Consider the following 11,804-nt stretch of genomic DNA (forward strand, 5'->3'; position numbering starts at 1 on the left):
TTCTGGAAACTCTACATGCGTATTTTAAGACTTATACCACAATTAGAGAGTTTCTTACAAGTATGTACTGGAACCATCAGGATATTAACAGATTCACCAAAAAGACGCTCGAGAAATTCGGCCTAAATTGTAAACATAAGCAGTATAGTCCTCACTTACAGTCTTTCTACACTAATTTTTAGCTGTATAAACATGGATTCCTAATATTAGAACACAAATTCAAGTGAAAACACTCCCTAAAGTGCCCGGAGTTGTAAATATTTTCAGTTTTCTGGTCATTTCCCTGCTTTCTAAGGGTAATGTCAGTGATTGAAAACGGCAGGGTATGTAGTAAGGACCTACTTACTTTTATTTCAAGTGCTTATTACAAGTTTAAATCATTTCTGGAAACTCTAAATGCATATTTTAAGAGTTATACCACAATTCGACAGTTTTCTTACAAGTATGTACTGGAACCGTCAGGATATTAACTTTTTCACCAAAAAGACGCTCGAGAAATTCGGCCTCAATTGTAAACATAAGCAGTATAGTCCTCACTTACAATCTTTCTACACTAATTTTTAGCTGTATAAACCTGGATTCCTAATATTTGAAAGCAAATTCAAGTGAAAACACTCCCTAAAGTGCCGGGAGTTGTAAATATTTTCAGTTTTCTGGTCATTTCCCTGCTTTCTAAGGGTAATGTCAGTGATTGAAAACGGCAGGGTATGTAGTAAGGACCTACTTACTTTTATTTCAAGTGCTTATTACAAGTTTTAAATCATTTCTGGAAACTCTAAATGCGTATTTTAAGAGTTATACCGCAATTAGACAGTTTTCTTACAAGTATGTACTGGAACCGTCAGGATATTAACTTTTTCACCAAAAAGACGCTCGAGAAATTCGGCCTCAATTGTAAACATAAGCAGTATAGTCCTCACTTACAATCTTTCTACACTAATTTTTAGCTGTATAAACCTGGATTTCCTAGTATTTGATAGCAAATTGAAGTGAAAACACTCCCTAAAATGCCGAGAGTTGTATATATTTTCAGTTAATTGGTCCTTTCCCTGCTTTCCACGGGTAATGTCAGTGATTGAAAACGGCAGGGTATGTAGTAAGAAACTACTTATTTTATTTCAAGTGCTTATTACAAGTTTGAAATCATTTCTGGAAACTCTAAATGCGTATTTTAAGACTTATACCGCAATTAGACAGTTTTCTTACAAGTATGTACTGGAACCGTCAGGATATTAACTGATTCACCAAAAAGACGCTCAAGAAATTCGGCCTCAATTGTAAACATAGGCAGTATAGTCCTCACTTACAGTCTTTCTACACTAATTTTGAGCTGTATAAACATGGATTCCTAATATTTGAAAGCAAATTCAAGTGAAAATGCTCTCTAAAGTGGCCGGAGTTGTAAATATTATCAAATTTCTGGTCATTTCCCTGCTTTCTAAGGGTAATGTCAGTTATTGAATACGGCAGAGTATGTATTAAGAACCTACCTACTTTTATTTCAAGGGCTTATTACAAGTTTAAATCATTTCTGGAAACTCTAAATGCGTATTTTAAGAGTTATACCACAATTAGAGAGTTTCTTACAAGTATGTACTGGAACGGTCAGGATATTAACTGATTCACCAAAAGGACGCTAGAGAAAATCTGCCTTAATTGTAAACATAAGGAGTATAGTCCTCACTTACAGTCTTTCTACACTAATTTTAAGCTGTATAAACATGGATTCCTAATATTTCACAGCAAATTCAAGTGAAAACACTCCCTAAAGAGCCCGGAGTTGGAAATATTTTCAGTTTCTGGTCATTTCCCTGCTTTCTAAGGGTACTGTCAGTGATTGAAAACGGCAGGGTATGTAGTAAGGACCTACTTACTTTTATTTCAAGTGCTTATTACAAGTTTTAAATCATTTCTGGAAACTCTAAATGCGTATTTTAAGAGTTATACCACAATTTGACAGTTTTCTTACAAGTATGTACTGGAACCGTCAGGATATTAACTTTTTCACCAAAAAGACGCTCGAGAAATTTGGCCTCAATTGTAAACATAAGCAGTATCGTCCTCACTTACAGTCTTTCTACACTAATTTTGAGCTGTATAAACATGAATTCCTAATATTTGAAAGCAAATTCAAGTGAAAACACTCCCTAAAGTGCCCGGAGTCGTAAATATTTTCAGTTTTCTGGTCATTTCCCTGCTTTCTAAGGGTAATTTCAGTTATTGAATACGGCAGAGTATGTAGTAAGAACCTACCTACTTTTATTTCAAGGGCTTATTACAAGTATAAATCATTTCTGGAAACTCTACATGCGTATTTTAAGAGTTATACCACAATTAGACAGTTTTCTTACAAGTATGTACTGGAACCGTCAGATTATTAACTTTTTCACCAAAAAGACGCTCGAGAAATTTGGCCTCAATTGTAAACATAAGCAGTATCGTCCTCACTTACAGTCTTTCTACACTAATTTTTAGCTGTATAAACATGGATTCCTAATATTTGAAAGCAAATTAAAGTGAAAACACTCCCTAAAGTGCCCGGAGTTGTAAATATTTTCAGTTTTCTGGTCATTTCCCTGCTTTCCACGGGTAATGTCAGTGATTGAAAACGGCAGGAAATGTAGTAATAATCTACTTACTTTAATTTCAAGTGTTTATTACAAGATTTTAATCATTCCTGGAAACTATAAATGCTTATTTTAAGAGTTATACCACAATTAGACAGTTTTCTTACAAGTATGTACTGGAACCGTCAGGATATTAACTGATTCACCAAAAGGACGTTCGAGAAATTCGGCCTCAATTGTAAACATAAGCAGTATAGTCCTCACTTACAGTCTTTCTACACTAATTTTGAGCTGTATAAACATGGATTCCTAATATTTGAAAGCAACTTCAAGTGAAAACGCTCTCTAAAGTGGCCGGAGTTGTAAATATTATCAAATTTCTGGTCATTTCCCGGCTTTCAACGGGTAAAGTCAGTGATTGAAAACGGCAGAGTATGTAGTAAGACCCTACCTACTTTTATTTCAAGGGCTTATTACAAGTTTTAAATCATTTCTGGAAACTCTAAATGCGTATTTTAAGAGTTATACCACAATTAGAGAGTTTCTTACAAGTATGTACTGGAACCGTCAGGATATTAACTGATTCACCAAAAGGACGCTAGAGAAAATCGGCCTTAATTGTAAACATAAGGAGTATAGTCCTCACTTACAGTCTTTCTACACTAATTTTAAGCTGTATAAACATGGATTCCTAATATTTCACAGCAATTTCAAGTGAAAACACTCCCTAAAGAGCCCGGAGTTGGAAATATTTTCAGTTTCTGGTCATTTCCCTGCTTTCGAAGGGTACTGTCAGTGATTGAAAACGGCAGGGTATGTAGTAAGGACCTACTTACTTTTATTTCAAGTGCTTATTACAAGTTTTAAATCATTTCTGGAAACTCTAAATGCGTATTTTAAGAGTTATACCACAATTAGACAGTTTTCTTACAAGTATGTACTGGAACCGTCAGGATATTAACTTTTTCACCAAAAAGACGCTCGAGAAATTTGGCCTCAATTGTAAACATAAGCAGTATCGTCCTCACTTACAGTCTTTCTACACTAATTTTGAGCTGTATAAACATGAATTCCTAATATTTGAAAGCAAATTCAAGTGAAAACACTCCCTAAAGTGCCCGGAGTCGTAAATATTTTCAGTTTTCTGGTCATTTCCCTGCTTTCTAAGGGTAATTTCAGTTATTGAATACGGCAGAGTATGTAGTAAGAACCTACCTACTTTTATTTCAAGGGCTTATTACAAGTATAAATCATTTCTGGAAACTCTACATGCGTATTTTAAGACTTATACCACAATTAGAGAGTTTCTTACAAGTATGTACTGGAACCATCAGGATATTAACAGATTCACCAAAAAGACGCTCGAGAAATTCGGCCTAAATTGTAAACATAAGCAGTATAGTCCTCACTTACAGTCTTTCTACACTAATTTTTAGCTGTATAAACATGGATTCCTAATATTAGAACACAAATTCAAGTGAAAACACTCCCTAAAGTGCCCGGAGTTGTAAATATTTTCAGTTTTCTGGTCATTTCCCTGCTTTCTAAGGGTAATGTCAGTGATTGAAAACGGCAGGGTATGTAGTAAGGACCTACTTACTTTTATTTCAAGTGCTTATTACAAGTTTAAATCATTTCTGGAAACTCTAAATGCATATTTTAAGAGTTATACCACAATTCGACAGTTTTCTTACAAGTATGTACTGGAACCGTCAGGATATTAACTTTTTCACCAAAAAGACGCTCGAGAAATTCGGCCTCAATTGTAAACATAAGCAGTATAGTCCTCACTTACAATCTTTCTACACTAATTTTTAGCTGTATAAACCTGGATTCCTAATATTTGAAAGCAAATTCAAGTGAAAACACTCCCTAAAGTGCCGGGAGTTGTAAATATTTTCAGTTTTCTGGTCATTTCCCTGCTTTCTAAGGGTAATGTCAGTGATTGAAAACGGCAGGGTATGTAGTAAGGACCTACTTACTTTTATTTCAAGTGCTTATTACAAGTTTTAAATCATTTCTGGAAACTCTAAATGCGTATTTTAAGAGTTATACCGCAATTAGACAGTTTTCTTACAAGTATGTACTGGAACCGTCAGGATATTAACTTTTTCACCAAAAAGACGCTCGAGAAATTCGGCCTCAATTGTAAACATAAGCAGTATAGTCCTCACTTACAATCTTTCTACACTAATTTTTAGCTGTATAAACCTGGATTTCCTAGTATTTGATAGCAAATTGAAGTGAAAACACTCCCTAAAATGCCGAGAGTTGTATATATTTTCAGTTAATTGGTCCTTTCCCTGCTTTCCACGGGTAATGTCAGTGATTGAAAACGGCAGGGTATGTAGTAAGAAACTACTTATTTTATTTCAAGTGCTTATTACAAGTTTGAAATCATTTCTGGAAACTCTAAATGCGTATTTTAAGACTTATACCGCAATTAGACAGTTTTCTTACAAGTATGTACTGGAACCGTCAGGATATTAACTGATTCACCAAAAAGACGCTCAAGAAATTCGGCCTCAATTGTAAACATAGGCAGTATAGTCCTCACTTACAGTCTTTCTACACTAATTTTGAGCTGTATAAACATGGATTCCTAATATTTGAAAGCAAATTCAAGTGAAAATGCTCTCTAAAGTGGCCGGAGTTGTAAATATTATCAAATTTCTGGTCATTTCCCTGCTTTCTAAGGGTAATGTCAGTTATTGAATACGGCAGAGTATGTATTAAGAACCTACCTACTTTTATTTCAAGGGCTTATTACAAGTTTAAATCATTTCTGGAAACTCTAAATGCGTATTTTAAGAGTTATACCACAATTAGAGAGTTTCTTACAAGTATGTACTGGAACGGTCAGGATATTAACTGATTCACCAAAAGGACGCTAGAGAAAATCTGCCTTAATTGTAAACATAAGGAGTATAGTCCTCACTTACAGTCTTTCTACACTAATTTTAAGCTGTATAAACATGGATTCCTAATATTTCACAGCAAATTCAAGTGAAAACACTCCCTAAAGAGCCCGGAGTTGGAAATATTTTCAGTTTCTGGTCATTTCCCTGCTTTCTAAGGGTACTGTCAGTGATTGAAAACGGCAGGGTATGTAGTAAGGACCTACTTACTTTTATTTCAAGTGCTTATTACAAGTTTTAAATCATTTCTGGAAACTCTAAATGCGTATTTTAAGAGATATACCACAATTTGACAGTTTTCTTACAAGTATGTACTGGAACCGTCAGGATATTAACTTTTTCACCAAAAAGACGCTCGAGAAATTTGGCCTCAATTGTAAACATAAGCAGTATCGTCCTCACTTACAGTCTTTCTACACTAATTTTGAGCTGTATAAACATGAATTCCTAATATTTGAAAGCAAATTCAAGTGAAAACACTCCCTAAAGTGCCCGGAGTCGTAAATATTTTCAGTTTTCTGGTCATTTCCCTGCTTTCTAAGGGTAATTTCAGTTATTGAATACGGCAGAGTATGTAGTAAGAACCTACCTACTTTTATTTCAAGGGCTTATTACAAGTATAAATCATTTCTGGAAACTCTACATGCGTATTTTAAGAGTTATACCACAATTAGACAGTTTTCTTACAAGTATGTACTGGAACCGTCAGATTATTAACTTTTTCACCAAAAAGACGCTCGAGAAATTTGGCCTCAATTGTAAACATAAGCAGTATCGTCCTCACTTACAGTCTTTCTACACTAATTTTTAGCTGTATAAACATGGATTCCTAATATTTGAAAGCAAATTAAAGTGAAAACACTCCCTAAAGTGCCCGGAGTTGTAAATATTTTCAGTTTTCTGGTCATTTCCCTGCTTTCCACGGGTAATGTCAGTGATTGAAAACGGCAGGAAATGTAGTAATAATCTACTTACTTTAATTTCAAGTGTTTATTACAAGATTTTAATCATTCCTGGAAACTATAAATGCTTATTTTAAGAGTTATACCACAATTAGACAGTTTTCTTACAAGTATGTACTGGAACCGTCAGGATATTAACTGATTCACCAAAAGGACGTTCGAGAAATTCGGCCTCAATTGTAAACATAAGCAGTATAGTCCTCACTTACAGTCTTTCTACACTAATTTTGAGCTGTATAAACATGGATTCCTAATATTTGAAAGCAACTTCAAGTGAAAACGCTCTCTAAAGTGGCCGGAGTTGTAAATATTATCAAATTTCTGGTCATTTCCCGGCTTTCAACGGGTAAAGTCAGTGATTGAAAACGGCAGAGTATGTAGTAAGACCCTACCTACTTTTATTTCAAGGGCTTATTACAAGTTTTAAATCATTTCTGGAAACTCTAAATGCGTATTTTAAGAGTTATACCACAATTAGAGAGTTTCTTACAAGTATGTACTGGAACCGTCAGGATATTAACTGATTCACCAAAAGGACGCTAGAGAAAATCGGCCTTAATTGTAAACATAAGGAGTATAGTCCTCACTTACAGTCTTTCTACACTAATTTTAAGCTGTATAAACATGGATTCCTAATATTTCACAGCAATTTCAAGTGAAAACACTCCCTAAAGAGCCCGGAGTTGGAAATATTTTCAGTTTCTGGTCATTTCCCTGCTTTCGAAGGGTACTGTCAGTGATTGAAAACGGCAGGGTATGTAGTAAGGACCTACTTACTTTTATTTCAAGTGCTTATTACAAGTTTTAAATCATTTCTGGAAACTCTAAATGCGTATTTTAAGAGTTATACCACAATTAGACAGTTTTCTTACAAGTATGTACTGGAACCGTCAGGATATTAACTTTTTCACCAAAAAGACGCTCGAGAAATTTGGCCTCAATTGTAAACATAAGCAGTATCGTCCTCACTTACAGTCTTTCTACACTAATTTTGAGCTGTATAAACATGAATTCCTAATATTTGAAAGCAAATTCAAGTGAAAACACTCCCTAAAGTGCCCGGAGTCGTAAATATTTTCAGTTTTCTGGTCATTTCCCTGCTTTCTAAGGGTAATTTCAGTTATTGAATACGGCAGAGTATGTAGTAAGAACCTACCTACTTTTATTTCAAGGGCTTATTACAAGTATAAATCATTTCTGGAAACTCTACATGCGTATTTTAAGACTTATACCACAATTAGAGAGTTTCTTACAAGTATGTACTGGAACCATCAGGATATTAACAGATTCACCAAAAAGACGCTCGAGAAATTCGGCCTAAATTGTAAACATAAGCAGTATAGTCCTCACTTACAGTCTTTCTACACTAATTTTTAGCTGTATAAACATGGATTCCTAATATTAGAACACAAATTCAAGTGAAAACACTCCCTAAAGTGCCCGGAGTTGTAAATATTTTCAGTTTTCTGGTCATTTCCCTGCTTTCTAAGGGTAATGTCAGTGATTGAAAACGGCAGGGTATGTAGTAAGGACCTACTTACTTTTATTTCAAGTGCTTATTACAAGTTTAAATCATTTCTGGAAACTCTAAATGCATATTTTAAGAGTTATACCACAATTCGACAGTTTTCTTACAAGTATGTACTGGAACCGTCAGGATATTAACTTTTTCACCAAAAAGACGCTCGAGAAATTCGGCCTCAATTGTAAACATAAGCAGTATAGTCCTCACTTACAATCTTTCTACACTAATTTTTAGCTGTATAAACCTGGATTCCTAATATTTGAAAGCAAATTCAAGTGAAAACACTCCCTAAAGTGCCGGGAGTTGTAAATATTTTCAGTTTTCTGGTCATTTCCCTGCTTTCTAAGGGTAATGTCAGTGATTGAAAACGGCAGGGTATGTAGTAAGGACCTACTTACTTTTATTTCAAGTGCTTATTACAAGTTTTAAATCATTTCTGGAAACTCTAAATGCGTATTTTAAGAGTTATACCGCAATTAGACAGTTTTCTTACAAGTATGTACTGGAACCGTCAGGATATTAACTTTTTCACCAAAAAGACGCTCGAGAAATTTGGCCTCAATTGTAAACATAAGCAGTATCGTCCTCACTTACAGTCTTTCTACACTAATTTTTAGCTGTATAAACATGGATTCCTAATATTTGAAAGCAAATTAAAGTGAAAACACTCCCTAAAGTGCCCGGAGTTGTAAATATTTTCAGTTTTCTGGTCATTTCCCTGCTTTCCACGGGTAATGTCAGTGATTGAAAACGGTAGGAAATGTAGTAAGAACCTACTTACTTTTATTTCAAGTGCTTATTACAAGTTTGAAATCATTTCTGGAAACTCTAAATGCGTATTTTAAGGCTTATACCGCAATTAGAAAGTTTTCTTACAAGTATGTACTGGAACCGTCAGGATATTAACTGATTCACCAAAAAGACGCTCAAGAAATTCGGCCTCAATTGTAAACATAAGAAGTATAGTCCTCACTTACAGTCTTTCTACACTAATTTTGAGCTGTATAAACATGGATTCCTAATATTGGAAAGCAAATTCAAGTGAAAACGCTCTCTAAAGTGGCCTGAGTTGTAAATATTATCAAATTTCTGGTCATTTCCCTGCTTTCCACGGGTAAAGTCAGTTATTGAATACGGCAGGGTATGTAGTAAGGACCTACTTACTTTTATTTCAAGTACTTATTACAAGTTTGAAATCATTTCTGGAAAGTCTAAATGCATATATTAAGAGTTATATCACAATTAGACCGTTTTCTTTCAATTATGTACTGGAACCGTCAGGATATTAACTGATTCACCAAAAAGACGTTCGAGAAATTCGACCTCAATTGTAAACATAAGCAGTATAGTCCTCACTTACAGTCTTTCTACACTAATTTTGAGCTGTATAAACGGGAATTCCTAGTATTTGCAAGCAAATTCAAGTGAAAACATTCCCTAAAGTGCCGGGAGTTGTATATATTTTCAGTTAATTGTTCATTTCCCTGCTTTCTAAGGGTAATGTCAGTGATTGAAAACGGCAGGAAATGTAGTAAGAACCTACTTACTTTTATTTCAAGTGTTTATTACAAGATTTTAATCATTCCTGGAAACTCTAAATGCGTATTTTAAGAGTTATACCACAATTAGACAGTTTTCTTACAAGTATGTACTGGAACCGTCAGGATATTAACTGATTCACCAAAAAGACGTTGGAGAAATTCGGCCTCAATTGTAAGCATAAGCGGTATAGTCCTCACTTACAGTCTTTCTACACTAATTTTGAGATGTATAAACAGGATTTCCTAGTATTTGATAGCAAATTGAAGTGAAAAAACTCCCTAAAATGCCGAGAGTTGTATATATTTTCAGTTAATTGGTCCTTTCCCTGCTTTCCACGGGTAATGTCAGTGATTGAAAACGGCAGGGTATGTAGTAAGAAACTACTTATTTTATTTCAAGTGCTTATTACAAGTTTGAAATCATTTCTGGAAACTCTAAATGCGTATTTTAAGACTTATACCGCAATTAGACAGTTTTCTTACAAGTATGTACTGGAACCGTCAGGATATTAACTGATTCACCAAAAAGACGCTCAAGAAATTCGGCCTCAATTGTAAACATAGGCAGTATAGTCCTCACTTACAGTCTTTCTACACTAATTTTGAGCTGTATAAACATGGATTCCTAATATTTGAAAGCAAATTCAAGTGAAAATGCTCTCTAAAGTGGCCGGAGTTGTAAATATTTTCAGTTTTCTGGTCATTTCCCTGCTTTCCACGGGTAATGTCAGTGATTGAAAACGGCAGGAAATGTAATAATAATCTACTTACTTTAATTTCAAGTGTTTATTACAAGATTTTAATCATTCCTGGAAACTATAAATGCTTATTTTAAGAGTTATACCACAATTAGACAGTTTTCTTACAAGTATGTACTGGAACCGTCAGGATATTAACTGATTCACCAAAAGGACGTTCGAGAAATTCGGCCTCAATTGTAAACATAAGCAGTATAGTCCTCACTTACAGTCTTTCTACACTAATTTTGAGCTGTATAAACATGGATTCCTAATATTTGAAAGCAACTTCAAGTGAAAACGCTCTCTAAAGTGGCCGGAGTTGTAAATATTATCAAATTTCTGGTCATTTCCCGGCTTTCAACGGGTAAAGTCAGTGATTGAAAACGGCAGAGTATGTAGTAAGACCCTACCTACTTTTATTTCAAGGGCTTATTACAAGTTTTAAATCATTTCTGGAAACTCTAAATGCGTATTTTAAGAGTTATACCACAATTAGAGAGTTTCTTACAAGTATGTACTGGAACCGTCAGGATATTAACTGATTCACCAAAAGGACGCTAGAGAAAATCGGCCTTAATTGTAAACATAAGGAGTATAGTCCTCACTTACAGTCTTTCTACACTAATTTTAAGCTGTATAAACATGGATTCCTAATATTTCACAGCAATTTCAAGTGAAAACACTCCCTAAAGAGCCCGGAGTTGGAAATATTTTCAGTTTCTGGTCATTTCCCTGCTTTCGAAGGGTACTGTCAGTGATTGAAAACGGCAGGGTATGTAGTAAGGACCTACTTACTTTTATTTCAAGTGCTTATTACAAGTTTTAAATCATTTCTGGAAACTCTAAATGCGTATTTTAAGAGTTATACCACAATTAGACAGTTTTCTTACAAGTATGTACTGGAACCGTCAGGATATTAACTTTTTCACCAAAAAGAAGCTCGAGAAATTTGGCCTCAATTGTAAACATAAGCAGTATCGTCCTCACTTACAGTCTTTCTACACTAATTTTGAGCTGTATAAACATGAATTCCTAATATTTGAAAGCAAATTCAAGTGAAAACACTCCCTAAAGTGCCCGGAGTCGTAAATATTTTCAGTTTTCTGGTCATTTCCCTGCTTTCTAAGGGTAATTTCAGTTATTGAATACGGCAGAGTATGTAGTAAGAACCTACCTACTTTTATTTCAAGGGCTTATTACAAGTATAAATCATTTCTGGAAACTCTACATGCGTATTTTAAGAGTTATACCACAATTAGAGAGTTTCTTACAAGTATGTACTGGAACCATCAGGATATTAACAGATTCACCAAAAAGACGCTCGAGAAATTCGGCCTAAATTGTAAACATAAGCAGTATAGTCCTCACTTACAGTCTTTCTACACTAATTTTTAGCTGTATAAACATGGATTCCTAATATTAGAACACAAATTCAAGTGAAAACACTCCCTAAAGTGCCCGGAGTTGTAAATATTTTCAGTTTTCTGGTCATTTCCCTGCTTTCTAAGGGTAATGTCAGTGATTGAAAACGGCAGGGTATGTAGTAAGGAC

Source organism: Myotis nattereri, assembly GCF_964212035.1.
Source record: "Myotis nattereri genome assembly, chromosome: 6".
In the NCBI taxonomy this organism is placed as follows: domain Eukaryota; kingdom Metazoa; phylum Chordata; class Mammalia; order Chiroptera; family Vespertilionidae; genus Myotis; species Myotis nattereri.